Raw genomic sequence first — 16,046 nt, forward strand, 5'->3', positions numbered from 1 at the left:
TAAAAATAAGTTACAAGGGGTTAAAAGCTTTCACAAATAAATTTTAGCGATGCTATTATTGTGAGGGTATAAATGTCCTCACAAATAGTTATTAACGACAGCTGCTTTCCCTCGTTAAAAATAAGTTACTAGGGGTTAAAAGCCATCACAAATAAATTTTAGCGACGTCATTATTTGTCACTAAAAAGTATGTCGTCAATTTGGAATTCGCAAATAACTAATTGCGATGGTATAAGGGTCCTCACAAATAGTTGTTAACGATGACTGTTTCCCCTTGCTAAAAATAAGTCATCGATTTTTCTCGTCGTTTGGTAATATATTTGTGAGAGCGAATTTGTTCAATAGTGACAGTAAATTGCCCTCGTAAATTATTTATTTGCGAATGTATGGTCGCAAAATTTCTTTTAGTGAGAAGTTTAAATATGACGGCCTTCGAGGGCCATATGCCCTCGCTAATAACCTTTTGCGACGATATTTGAATTTTTGCGAGGGCATATGGTCCTCACTAGTAGACTCTTTTCTTGTAGTGTGTTTCCAATTGATGATGGTACTCACAAAATGGTGAGAGATTCAAAAAAAAAAAAAAAAACTTCTACTTTTTGATAAATGAGATTTAAAGTTTAAAAAAAAAAAAAAAAGCAAAAAAAAAAAACTTAAAGAGTAGCATAATCCTCACATGAGGCTCTTTTTTTGTGTGAATATTGTTACTTTTTAATTGATTTGGTTGTTTGTAGTTCTTTTGGGCACTTTTATATATATTATTGTGAATGATGCTTTGATGAACATTTTCTTTCATTCTTTTTATTTTCTTTTAGGTTTGGGAAGCGTTGTAGACTATGCATTTTCTTTTCTTTTTTTAGCTAAATTGAAGTAATTTCCTATTTGTAGTCAAAAAATTTTAACTGAGGTGTTGGTCTTTCTTTCCTCAAGCAAATGAGTTAGGCTGCTTATATTTGTACAAATGTAACTTTTGCTTGAAACCATGAATTGACAATTTTCATTCTTAAAAATTTTAACTTGCAGGGTATGGGATAAAGGAGGAGGATGCTTGCGTCAAGACCATCAGGTGGAATACTCTCATGGAATTGAGCAATCGTGATAACTCTTGCAGCTACTATTGGCTTGCAAGAAGGAATGGGAGGACTTGCATTTTTTTTTTTTTTTTTTTTTTTTTTTTTTTTTTTTTATAGTAGTGGTTCATCCTAATAGTTTAGTTTGATTTGCATTTTGCTTGCACCCCATTAAGTTGAAATGTTCCCTCAAACATCACTATCTTAGCTTTAAAATAAAGATAGACCTAGCATTATTAGTTACTATTGCTATATAATTTTTTTTCAATGGCCTGTTGTAGTAATTGTGGAAATTGTTAACAGATGAATAAAAGCATTTAGAGTGTGCAACAATTTGATATACAAAATCTGATGCTTAGTAAGCATTTGGTTCCAAGAACACTAAAGCCAAGATTGTGAAGTAGTTGCATGTTTTTTGGGGCTGTTTGCTTTTTTGGCTTTATGTCAATTGGGCAAGAGGTTTTTATGGGATGCTACGCTTCTAAGTACACATCCATACAGGTGTTTGGTATAGTAGCAATATGAAGTTGAGACAACTAATAATGAAATTGAAAATTGGGAAATGGTTTGTTGCGCGCTTTAGGTGGAAGTTGAATCTAAATTGGCTCTTCGATTAAAAGTTCATGTAGAATAATTGTTTAAATTATTCTTTATTTTACTATTATTATTTTTTTTTTTTTGAAAAATGTGATGCAAACTTTGACCGGTGTAAAATGTCATTTTGGTCAATTTTGTAAAAAGTTAATTGGCCATTGAAACAAAAGTGTGTAAATATTAACTATAAACACATCCAATTAAGAAAAACTCCAATCCTCTAATACAACCTTAACTAAAAGATAAATGCTATAAATTTGTAAAGTTATTATAAAATGTGATAAAAGTTACGCTTTTATTTAACAAAATTAATGCATTTCTGAACCTCTAAGAACAACTTTTCATAGTTAGATTTTACACAAACTCCTTTGTGATCCTAACACATTATGCCATTAAGAAAAAAAAAGTTTTAGATGTTATTAAGGTAAAAAAAAAGTCAAGATGTTATAAAACTATAGATTTACTATTCAAAATGATGTTATACCCTTTTTTTTTTATAGTTTCAATAAAATGTTAATCTATAGCGTCCGTTACACGATGATTGTTTTTTATCATTAGACCTAAACTCTTATTTTAAAAGAATAAAAGAAAGATTATATTTAATAAAACAAAAAGACGGATTAAATTTATTTTCCAATAGTTTTCCCGTACATCGCACGGGTTAGTGACTAGTGAATATTATAGATAAAGAGATTTCAACTAAAATATTAGAGCAGTTTGAGAAAGCTATGTGGTTATGTTTGATAACAGTTTTTATTTTTTATGTTCAAAAACTTGTTTCTAGGAATATAAAGAAAAACAATTTTCTTTTATTTTTGAAATAAAAAACATGTTTGGTTAGTTGAAATTTAAAAAAAAAAAAAAAAAGATTTTTGAAGAAAAACTAGAAAATACTAAAATATGTTGTTATTAGGATTTTAAATTTAATACTAGCTTATTAAATGAGACAGATTCATTAAATTAAATACTTGTTTTCATTAACTTTTGAAAATTAGAAACTGAAAACAGCCTTTTGCATGTTTTTAGTTTCTTTCACAAATTGAGTTTTGAAAACAATTTTTATTTTCTGTCCATTTTGAATTGCCAAACAAATTTTTTAGTCTTAAAAATAGAAAATTGTTTTTGGAAACAAAAAATAAGGGGAAAAAACAATTACCAAATGTAACATACCCTATGTGGTGTGAGCTCCGATAGCATCTCAGTTCTTTGCCCCTGTCTCTCCAAGTTGGGTTTTTATAATTTGCACAACAAGGTTGAGTTTTAATTTTCTAATTATAAGAATTCTAGTTTCGTATTAGATTTTAATGAGAGTATATATATTGTTGCGGTTATTATTGGAGTGTTTAACAAATAAATAATAACTTTTATATGTTCTTATTGAATTTAATCTCACAACTAATAGTAGTATATATAAATATAGGCAGGTTAAATGATCTTAATGGGTTTCTCCAAAAAAAAAGAAAAAAAGATAAAAGATCTTAATGGTGTCTTTTATGGTGTCTCATATCAGTAATTTGAGTCTCACATTCCCCTTTCTCACAGTCGATGTATAAAAAACAATTATATATATATGGGTTGAGTTCAAGTTATAGTTGGTATAACTCTAAACAATGTTATATCACTCAATAACTTGTTATTGAATTTATATCTTAAAAATTCTTTCGTCAAATTATATGTTTTTAACATACCTACTAATATTCATGCCAATCAGTTGTTATTTATCATTTGATCCAAAAACTTATTTTTAATTTATTATTTTAAACTACAAAAACTTGATTGATTGATGACATGACTATTGATATTTAATCATCTTAAATTTTGCAAGCATGAGGAATGCACGAAGATAATGTAATTCAACAATGGATTTGTTAAAATTTGTATTCAATTAAAAAATATTGAGTGATGTAACTCTAAGTAATCTTACACCATCCAACAACTTGTTATTGAATTTATATTTTAAAAATTTCACATTTCACTACAACAAAATGTATTTTTAGTGACGAAAAAATTCGTCACTAAAAGTCCAGTTTTTCGTCACTAAAGACCTTTAGTGACGAAACGCATTTCGTCACTGTAGCCCCATCACTAAAAGTCCGATTTGATTTTTTTTTTTAAAATTTTTAGTCACGAAAACATTTCGTCACTAAATGTTTTCCTCACTAAAAACACTATTTAGTGACAAAAATATTTCGTCACTAAAACTATGTTCGGGTACATATAGTGAGGAAAAAATTCGTCACTAAAACTATTTTTAAAAAAATCCAGGCACATATAGTAACGAAAATTTTCGTCACTAAAACCATTTCTTACAAAAATTTTCTATATTTAGTGATGAAATTTTCGTCACTAAAACAATTTTTTGTTGCTATATTTGTGACGAAAAAATTCATCACTAAAACTCATTTTTTATTTTTATTTTTTTCATGGCTTTGATATTAACCTGTAACCTGTCATTACATGATTAAAACCTCATATTTGAATAACACATTTATTTCAACAACACATTTATAAAAAAAAAAATCCATATATTCTACAAGTAAAAAATAAAACAAGTATCCAATTCAAACTCCTTCCATACAATAATTGTTTGCAATACATACAAAAATTCTACCTAAACCCTATTTTAGAACTAACGGAAGATGTCCTCATATGTCTTCAAGTAATGCCAAAAGTAAATCCCCTAAAAGCCACCAATTAGAAATCTGCACAAATATAAAAACAATACTTCGTTAAAATCGTAAAGTAAAAACATTAGCTATGTTATAAGAAACACTTCTAACAATGCCTTAAGAGTAACCACACCAATAAATTAAAATTACAACTCCTAATGTATAAGTTGTAGAAAGCAAATAAAGTACTAACCAAATAATCATGAATGTTCTTGTTCAATACACGAGGTTCTCCATGATTATACCAATTAATGTAAGATTGCATAATCCCACGATGAAGCAAATGGATATGCATAGTATGAGGAGATTGTCGATAGCAATTCACATAGTGAATACATGGGCATGGAATATTACCACTCGAGTCCACAACCGCTCTTGTAAAATTATTAAATGCATTGACCCCTTCAATATATGGATGACTTAATTTGCCATCGAGTGTCTTACCCATTGTCATCCAACTTTTATCCATATTTGACTACAATTACAAGATGAATGCTACTTTAGTAAAATAATGACAACTCATACAAAATATATTCTAACATCTAAGTCTATAAGCTACTTAGATAAAGTTCTATCTCATACATGAATGCACAAGTCTATATTAATCCTTAAACAAATATACATTGCACACACAAATATACACTCTCAATATGAATTTAAACCACCTTATAACACCATGCAAGCCACCCGCTTGCTTCAACACAACAATCCACCACAAAATCAATCATAAACATCACAAGTACAATGCTTACAAGTATTGAAATCAAATAAAGAAACACAATTGCTACTAATCAACAAGTTTCATTAACATTTGCAAGAAATGAAAAACACTCCCAATATTAGTTTAACCCACCTTATAACACCATGCAAGCCACCCGCTTGCTCCAACACAACATACCATCACAAATTCAATTTTCAACATCACAAGTATAAAATTTTACAAGTATTTAAATCAAACTCCAATACTATTTTTCACATCTAATCAACAATACTCATTCACATTTGCAATAAATAAAAAACACTCTCAATATTAGTTTAAACCACCTTATAACATTATGCAAGCCACCCACTTGCTCCAACACAACATACCACCACAAATTCAATTTCCAACATCACAAGTATACAGTTTAATAAGTTTTTAATTAGAATTTACTTACTTTGTTCAAGCTAAGTTTACAACTTTTAGAAAAAATCCAAAGTTACTGCAAACAATGTGTATTTAGTCTGCAAAAGAAAAGTTAAATTTATAAGTACAAAAGTTAAAGAAAAGCTTGTAAAAGCTTGTACAAGGGGAGCTATATCATTAGGAGAATGCATTATTATGTTTCTAGAGTTAAATTTACAGATACTTCAACTTTCATTGGAAAGCCAAACATATATATAAAAGCCAAAAAGTATGGATTAAAACTGAACTAAACTCAATGCTTTTGAGTGAATAGACCATTGTCCAATTTGTCTATTCAAAACTTACATCCATTACTTTGATAGTTCTCCTACACCACATTACCCATTGTCAGATTTGTCTTTAGAATTCATTGCCCCTTTTGACATTCTGAAAAGAGTTCTAAAATAAATATAGATTCCTAAAACAATTTTTATAAACTCCTAATCATGGAAAACTAATAAAACAAAAAATTAAACATTTTAAATCCAACCCAACTTTTTATTATTATTATTGACCTGTTTGCCATAACAAATAGAAGAAAAACTAAAGCTCACTTTAATAGTGAATACTAATCTATCACCCCATGTATTTAACAATTATCCTGAATTCCCATCCAAGAAATTCATTCAATAGAAACCACCATTATGTAGTCTGGATTGCATACAAAATGTACAAAATGTAGATTTTGGTATGGGTTATCACTTTTCACCAAAACTAAACAAAAATTTACCCAAAGGAATCATTAAACAAAAAAATTAACATCAAGCATTTAGAATCATTAAACAAAAATACCCAAAGGAACTAGAATCATTAAACAAAAATTAACAAAAAAAATTAACTCAAAAGGAAAAAAAAAATACCCAAGGGTCGCAAACTGAAGCTTCGCCGGATGCGTCGCCAACTGCAGAGGATGAAGCGTCGCCGATGAAGTGTCGATGATGAAGCGTCACCAATTGCAGAAGGATGAAGTGTCGCCGGCGAGCTGAAGTGTCACGATGGCGAGCTGAAGCGCTGCGAACGACGATCTGAAGCGTCGCGGCGATCTGGGCTTCTAAAGCGCTGTGAACGGCGATCTCAAGCACCGCAAACGACGATCTCAAGTGCCGCGACAGCGATTTCAAGTGCCGTGACGGCGAGCTCAAGCGCCGCGAACGGCGATCTAAAGCGCCGCGACGGCGAGCTCAAGCGCCGCGACTGCAAGCTCAAGCGTCGCAACGGCGAGCTCAAGCGCTGCGACGGCGATCTGGGCTTTCTCCATTTTAAGAATCGTCTGAGAGAATATGTGAGGGAAAGAGAGAATAGAGTGGGAAAAGTGAAAAAGAAAAATGGGGTTAAGTGTTTTTAGTGTTATACTTTTTAGTGATGACTTGTATGTCGTCACTATAGGGTACCTTTAGCCAGAAAATTAGGATTCGTCACTGATACTCCCATCTAATTTTATATTCCTATTTTTAGTGATGACTTATTTTCGTCACTATTTGTCACATTCAGTGACGAAATTAGTTTCGTCACTAATAGTGTTCTTAGCAACACCTTTAGTGACGAAAGTTTTCGTCACAAAAAACTTATACTTTTAGTGACAAAATAATTCATCACTGTAGATGAATTTAGTTTGGCGCCTATATTTTTGTTTGGCACCTTTAGTTCAACACAACATATAGTGACAAAATTTAATTTTCGTCACTAAAAGTTACTAATTCTTTTTATAAATAGTGACGAAATATAAATTTCGTCACTATATGGTACCTTTTTGTGACGAAAAAATTTTCTTCACTAAAATTCGTCACTAAAAATACATTTTATTGTAGTGTTTGGATTATGAAATTAAATTCTGTAAGGATGTGGTGTAACGACCCCACCCTACTTGTGTAGATATTGTCCGCTTTGGGGTCTTATATCCCTCACGGTTTTGTTCTCCCCCAAAGCACATAGCAGTGGAAGAAAAGACCTCTATACATTTAAAGGAGGTCATTCCTTATAAGCATATCTCCATGTGCTTCCCTAGGCGATGTGGGATTCCATGAAATGCAAGACCCCCCTTTTGGGTCACTACAATCCACCACCCTTATGGGCACACGCGCCCTCGCGTGTGGAGCCCACACTTTTGGCTAGGGCATAGCTTTGATACCATCTGTAACGACCTAGGATGTGAGACCCTAAAGCGGACAATATCTACATCAGTGGGGTGGAGTCGTTACAGATGGTATTAGAGCCGGCCCGGTAACCCTATGTGGGCTCAGAGATACTACCCTACAAAGTGGGCCTTAACGAGGACGTTAGTGATTTAAGTGGGGTGATTGTGATGCCCCAATTTGATTGATAATGTGATGTGTGTGGGTGTGTGATGAGTCCCACATCGGGTATTTACTGGATAGATCTTAGCTTTATTAACAACTACAAGGAACCTCAATAGTGACTAGTCCTTTTGAGGTATAGCGCAGATGTGGCTAGCGCTTTTCCTTGGGTTGTTACATATGATATCAGAGCCGGCCCAATGCTTTTCCTTGGGTCATTATATAAAATCTGTAACGACCCCACCCCACCTGTGTACATATTGTCCGCTTTGGGGTCTCATACCCCTCACGGTTTTGTCCTCCCTCAAAGCACACAATAGTGGGGGAAAAGGCCTCTACACATTAAAGGGAGGTCACTCCTTATAAGCACATCTCCATGTGCTTCCCTAGGCGATGTGGGATTCCATGGAATGCAAGACCCCTCTTTTAGGTTATTACAATCCACCCCCCTTACGGGCACACGCGTCCTCGCGTGTGGGGCCCACACTTTCGGCTAGGGCATGGCTCTGATACCATCTATAACGACCCAAGGAAAAACACTAGCCACATTTTCGTTATACCTCAAAAGGACTAGTCACATTTGAGACTCCTTGTAGTTGTTAATAAAGCCCGGATCTACCTAGTAAATACCCGAAGTGGAACTCATCACACACCCACACACATCACACAATCAACCAATCAAATTGGGACATCACAATACTTCTGTAATGACCTTACCCCACCTGTGTAGATATTGTCCACTTTGAGGTCTCAAACCCCTCAGGGTTTTGTTCTCCCCCAAAGCACACAGCAATAGGGGAAAAGGCCTCTATACATTAAAGAGAGACAATTCCTTATAAACACATTCTCATGTGCTTCCCTAAGCAATGTAAGCGATGTGGGATTCTATGAAATGCAAGACCCCCCTTTTGGGTCACTACAATCCACCCCACTTATGGGCACACGTGTCCTCGTCTATGGGGCCCACACTTCCAGCTAGGGCATGACTTTGATACCATTTGTAACGACCCCACCCCACTTGTATAGATATTGTCCACTTTGGGGTCTCATACCCCTCAGGAAATAAAGGGGGGTGGATTGTAACGACACCACCTCACTTGTATAGATATTGTCGGCTTTGAGGTTTCATACCCCTTACGGTTTTGTTCTCCCCCAAAGTACACAGCAGTGGGGGGGAAAAGCCTCTACATATTAAAGGGAGGTCACTCCTTATAAGCACATTTCCATGTGCTTCTCTAAGTGATGTGGGATTCCATGGAATGCAAGACCCCCCTTTTGGGTCACTACAATCCACCCCCCTTACGGGCACACACGTCCTTATGTCTGGGGTCCACACTTCCGGTAAGGGTATAACTCTGATAACATATGTAACGACCTCACCCCACCTGTGTAGATATTGTCCACTTTGGGGTCTCACGAGACTCCAAAGCGGACAATATCTACACAAGTGGGGTGGGGTCATTACAGATGGTATCAGAGCCGACCCGGTAACCCCATGTGGGCTTAGAAACACTACCCCACAAAGTGGGCCATAATGAGGACGTTAGGGATTTAAGTGGGGGTGATTGTGATGCCCCAATTTGATTGATTATGTGATGTGTGTGGGTGTGTGATGAGTCCCACATCGGGTGTTTGTTGGGTAAATCTGGACTTTATTAACAACTACAAGGAGTCTCAATAGTGACTAGTCCTTTTGAGGTATAACGCAGATGTGACTAGGGCTTTTCCTTAGGTCGTTATATATGGTATCAAAACCGGTCCAATAACCCCATGTAGGTTGAGAGACACTACCCCACAAAATGGACCCTAACGAGGACATTAGGGATTTAAGTGGAGGTGATTGTGATGCCCCAATTTGATTGATGATGTGATGTGTGTGGGTGTGTGATGAGTCCCACATCGGGTGTTTGTTGGGTAGTTCTGGACTTTATTAACAACTACAAGGAGCCTCAATAGTGACTAATCCTTTTGAGGTATAACGCAGATGTGACTAAGGCTTTTCCTTAGGTCGTTATATATGGTATCAAAACTAACCCGGTAACCTTATGTGGGCTCAGAGACACTACCCCACAAAGTGGGCCCTAACGAGGATCTTAGGGATTTAAGTGGAGGTGATTGTGATGCTCCAATTTGATTGATTATGTGATGTATGTGGATGTGTGATGAGTCCCACATCAGGTATTTACTGGGTAGATCTGGGCTTTATTAACAATTACAAGGAGCCTCAATAGTGACTAGTCCTTTTGAGGTATAGTGCAAATGTAATTTCCTTAGGTCATTACATGTGGTGTAAAACACATGTTTTATCCCTCCAATCCCAACATGTCATATTATCTTACCACATATTTAAAAATAAGTACAACCATACTCAATTAATTCTAATGCCCATATATAAATCAAACCAAGTTAGGAGTTTATTGAGATATTTTTGCATGTAGTAAGATGTATTGAATTTTAAGTAAAATACTAATGTGACAATCTCTTATTAGATGATATGAAACATGGGTTTTACACCAAATCTTTACCAAATTCGAACTCTTGGATTATATATTCTATATGTTCTTAACATGCATACAAATATTTATGTTAATTAGTTGTTATTTACCATTCGATCCATAAACTTATCTTTAATTTATTATTTTAAACTACAAAAAATTGATTGGTTGATTGATGACAAGACTATTTATATTTAATTATCTAAAAATTTTGCAAGCATGAAGAATGCACAAAGATAATGTAATCCAACGATGAATTTGTTAAAATTCGCATTCAAGAATTACTTAAATAACACCATAACATGCTTCCACAGTTATTCTCCAACTCATATCCTCCTTCCTTCCCCTAACTGTCGAATTATAAATTAATAATAACAATAATAATAAATTTCCCTCTCCCCCACAGATCAGACTAAAATAAATTGAAACCATTTTCAACGTTCCAAAAACGTGGACGGTATAAAGAAGACAAAGAAAAAATGAGGAGAGAGAATTGGAAACAAGGGGCCGGGAAGTAGAAGCGCAGGCAGGAAGTCAATAGTAGCCAATAATTTACACAATATAGATCCATCATATTTCAACCCTTTTGATAGTAGTTGCATTGTCTTTACACGGCATTGCACTTTCGATATAAAGATAATAGATGCTATATAGAAAGTGTGCTGCAGGGAGATCTAAAATATGAGCCAACCACAAATTTGATGGAAAGAAAATTTAACCAACTTCTATAGCTTCATCGCCTAGTCCCCAGCTAAAATGTCATATTATTATTATTATTATTATCTATGCCACATATAGGTTGGTGACACACTGACACCAAAAAAAAAGAGAAGCAGCAAAAATCCGAAAGATAAGAGGGCAAAAGCTTGCTAGACAATGCTGTCGAGGTACGAACCAAAGATGGAGGAAGATTATGCTCCAAACTATTCATCACATATATAGTTTCACAATGACTTGCTACCAATTTTAATAAATTTGTAATTTATAGTCCAAGTAGGGATTAATCACAAAGTTAGAATCTAACAAGGAAAAACACTCTACGGTCTAGCATAGAATGTTAAATCCACTATGAAAATTTGCGATACAGGCTGACTTACAAGACCTCCAATACAAGTAATTAGACATTGTATCTGGGCTTCTTGCTCTTGCTGCAACTGTTGATCCAATTTCCGTCTTTACAATGATCCATCACTACAAGTCAAATCACCAACTGCAAAATAGATCTCTTTGTTAGAAGACAAGAACGGGTTCTATGGGTTTTTCTTTGTATTTTGATACTCTTCTTCCTTCTATAGAGATTAGGGTCAACATAGGGTTTATATATGTGTAGAGTTTGGGCCAGAGGTTGTCACAAAGCCAGCTCTTAAAGCAAATCTCGAAATTTTTTGTAATAGGGTCTCGGTTGACTGAGAGTTACCAAGAGTTTATGTTTGGATCTCGCACGACCAAGCTTGAGTTTGCACAACCAAGACATCAACTTTCGCACAACCAAGACTAAACTTTGCACAACCGAGATTGACTTTCTTGTGAAGTAACAGAAGCTTTAACCCAGCCTCAATACCACTTATTACATTACTAAATCAAAACCAAACAATTACAAATAAATTTTTTAACCAACATTTAAGACACTACAAGAAATTTGGTCTTTAGCGATGGCATATAGTCGTCGCTAATGCTTTAAATATCGTCGCTAATTATATTGGCGACGAAAAATGTCGTCGCTAACTTTCGTTAAACGAATTTGGTTACAAAAAAGTTTTTTAGTGATAATATTAATGTCGTCGCAAATACAATACTATTAACGACGACAAAGTCATTGCTAATAGTGACAATTGTCGTCATAAATAACTCAAGAACCCAAGACGAAATGTCGTCACTACTAGCTCATTAGTAGTGACGAATTTTTTTGTCATCGGTAGTAGATTATTATTAACAACGACATTTTTGTTGTCGCTTATATGTCATTACTAGCGACAATGCTTGTTGTCGTCATAGATAATAATATATTACTAACCACAAACATGTCATCACTAAAATTTGCATGTTAGCGATGATATTATTTGTCGTCACTGATGATATGATAAAATATTAGCGACGACAATGTCGTCACTAATAACATTTTACATTTTTTTGAATTTTTCTATAAAATTTACATTTTGAATTTTACATGGGTACCTGATGGAAAATAATAAATCACAATCCCACACATCACATATTTTCAATCACAAATACTCATATAAGCATAATAATTGCTCAATCAATAACTACTAATAAGGGAAAACATACCCAAGTTCAATATCATATACATAATTTAAGTTCCAATTTATTCTCTCAAATACTAATCAAATAATAACATATTGCTCATGAAGATATGCTGCCAAGCTAAAACTTGTTGCAATGAAATGTATCTCCCCTCGACATCATATGTAAGATTGTAACCCAAGGCACGAGACATTTTAACCTGAAATAATGAGCATAAACCAATGTAAAGGTCAACTAAAATAGATGACAAAAATACTTACTAAATAGTTTTAACATTCAAGTAAAATTTTTACATTTATATTTTTCAAAAATATCATAGATGAAAAGATATGAAAGCTTTATGTATTTAACAAAACTTAATCTGCATCAAGACTCATTCTACAAAAGAAATAAGTCCAAATTAACAGTCATAACAAGGAACATATCAAAAGATATTAGGCAAAATATGATATTATGGTCAGTAACATTTTGGTAAAGTAATTTATTCAAAGTCTATACAATGATAAAGATAACTACATAAAAGATTATACTAACTACTACAAAAGTGGACTATGGGGACGAAACATATTCCCACCATATGCAAGAAACATAGTTATCCAGACTAAGCACCTTGAACTTTTTTTGTGATGGAAGTTTTGCAACTTGGATAGCTTCAATTAGCTTATGAGAAATAGAATAGATTCACAATATATCAATTATGTATACAAGCTGACTCACAAAGCCATTTTCACTATTCGAGCTTCTCTGCCCCTAAGTTGAATGTTTAAAAGTCAAAATCTACCATTATTGGAGATTCTTCATATGATTTGTTACTTACAGTCCATTAGTCCTACTATTGCAGTGCCTTGTAGCTAGCTACTAAATGACATGCAAAAAATTTCACTCACTTTTATTTTAAAGAAGCGAAGATTCCGTAAGAACACAACACTTCCCTTCCCATTATTTTGCTAAATTCATATCTAATAAAATAAGCAATAGAAGTCATCTTCCTCACCATGTTCCATAATAATAATAATAATAATAATAATAATAATAATAATAATATAGAATATTATATTATATTATAAGGACCCACAATATAAAAACTAAAACTATGGTGCTCATGTTCTTTCAAATCCAAATAACAAAGTGTACGAATCGCTTACTGTGCCCATGGCTTCAAACCCAAAAACTCACAATATCAAAATTAAAAAAAAAAAAAAAAAAAAAAAAAAAAAAAAAAAAAAAAAACCGAAATAAAGAAAAGAAAGAGCTTTTAATCACAGGGTTAGTTCATGCTTTCTTAACATGAAAGTATAGATCATTGAAAATTTAAAATTTTTAAAAAAAAAAATCAAAATCAAAATCTCTAAAATTACCTTTGAGAGAGAACAGCAAAGAGGGAACGACGAAAGTATAGATCCAATTAATCTTTTAGAACTGAAAAGAAAAGCTTTTGTTATAGATGAACATTCAGAATTGGAAAAAAAAAAAATCAATCACAATTTTCATTATGAAATTCTAGAACTACACAAGAAAGAGAGAAAATAGAATTAGGGAATGGAGAAGAAACAAAGACTGACAATGAGATAGAGAGAGAGCTTACCGATTTGTGGAGGTTGAGTCATGAGGAGAGGAGAGAAAGAACGTGAAAAAAAAAAAAAAAAAAAAAAAAAAACTGTATATTTGGGTTTGTTTACAGGTTCCAAAAAAAAGGGGGTCTGTTTACATTTTTTTTTTTATTTTTAATTTGGGTACTTTAAAAAATTTCAATTCGCGCCTAATAAGTAAAAACTAGAAGAAGAACTGAATAAGTAAAAGGAAAATGTTAGGTACACAAAAAATTTCATAATTATTGTAACAATTTGTCACATGGCAAGTTGTGAAGAGTGAAGGTCAAATGGTGGGTCCAAACCTCCACCACTTATAACTCACCACATGACAAATTGTGACAAAAATTGTGAAATTTTTTGTGTCCCTAACATTGCTGTAAGTAAAAACTGAGAAGCTATTAACGTGTCTGAGTGGAAAACTTAAAAAGCGGTTGGGAGAAGTGAAAAAACAGTAAAAGTAGGTTGTCATTTTTTGGGTTTTATCACCCTCTTTGACTAATTAGTTTTAAAAAAAAAAAATATATATATATATATATATATATATTTAATACTATTTTGCTAACCAAGGCTAATCCCAACGTCCCTACTAACTATCTCATTTACTAATTTTAATTGATATTTTGTGGTTTTGTTTAACTTTTTAATAAAAGTTACAAGTCCTTTACTTTTTTTATTTTTTTATTTTTAACTTATAAACTTGTAAGTGTTGTAACCTGTATTTGTAAAGATCCATAATAAAATATACGGTTTCTATCAAATAATTAAATCTATAAATATGAAAGTGTGTATATATATATATATATACACACACACTTTCAAATTTATGAATATATAATTTTTTTTTAAATAGCGGTAATTCTGAAATGGTACACTGATATTGACTAGTACCAAAATATTTTGTTTCTTTGACTAAACCTTAACGGCCATGGATAATGAATTAAACTCGATGAAGAATAAGTAAATGTGTGATTAGTAAAAGTGTGTTCTCACATGGCCCACAGACACACTTTTATCAATCACAATTCATTATATAGTAAGTTGTGGTACAAAATTATGCCTATTTATGTGGTCTTAGCATAATTCCAAAATAAAATCAAATGTCTAAATGGATAAATTATAAAGAGAGAAGTGGAAGAATCCCAAAACATGTGGAGGAGAAACAACTAGAGAAAGAGTTTTTGGATTTCCATCCACAAATTTTTAATTTTTTTAATCATTTTTTTACTCCCAACGTGTCCATCAATGTATCATTTACCATTTCTTTTTTAATGTTGTCATGTCTTGTCCCATGGTCTTTTCTTTCACTTTTTTTTTTTTTTTTTAATTATATATATAACTTATAAGCCCGTTGGGCTAGATATAAACTAACTAGTTACTTTTTTTGCAAAATATAAACTAACTTGTTACTTTTATCATTTATAAAGATGCATAACATATTACATGGATTGTTACCAAAAATTAAATTTATAAACATTCAAATATATATATATATATATATATACTATTAGATTCATTAATATTATAATTATATATATATTTTTGTTTAAAAATAGTGGCAATTCTAAAATGGTACACCAGTATACATGTGTGGAGGAGAAAAAACAAGAAAAAAAAAGTATGGATGAAAGAAAGGAAAAATAATATAAAGAATAAGAAATCACAATTGAGAAATGCTACAACAATATATGGAAAATAATTAATTTATTCTAAATCTAGTATGTATTTCAAGTTTTCAAAGACAATAAAAACACACATTTTTATTATGAGAAGTGCTACATATAGAAACTAAATTAATTTATTCTAAACCTAGAATGTATTTCAAGTTTTCAAAGACAATTAAAAAAAAAAAAAAAAAAAACACACACACACATTTTTTTATGACAAGTGTTACATTCACAACATTTT

The 16,046-nt window shown here is 32.6% G+C and overlaps 1 long non-coding RNA gene across 1 annotated transcript; it reads right to left on the reverse strand.

Moving 5' to 3' along the window:
* Positions 1-12,501: 12,501 nt before the first annotated feature.
* Positions 12,502-14,201, reverse strand: LOC126689226 (uncharacterized). The gene is made up of 3 exons (XR_007644445.1): positions 14,135-14,201; positions 13,908-13,968; positions 12,502-12,748 (listed from the first exon to the last, which is right to left on the reverse strand). It is a non-coding gene; the product is annotated as an uncharacterized LOC126689226 (long non-coding RNA).
* Between the last annotated feature and the right edge of the window lie 1,845 nt (positions 14,202-16,046).

The sequence above is a fragment of the Quercus robur genome, chromosome 6 (genome assembly GCF_932294415.1).
Source record: "Quercus robur chromosome 6, dhQueRobu3.1, whole genome shotgun sequence".
In the NCBI taxonomy this organism is placed as follows: domain Eukaryota; kingdom Viridiplantae; phylum Streptophyta; class Magnoliopsida; order Fagales; family Fagaceae; genus Quercus; species Quercus robur.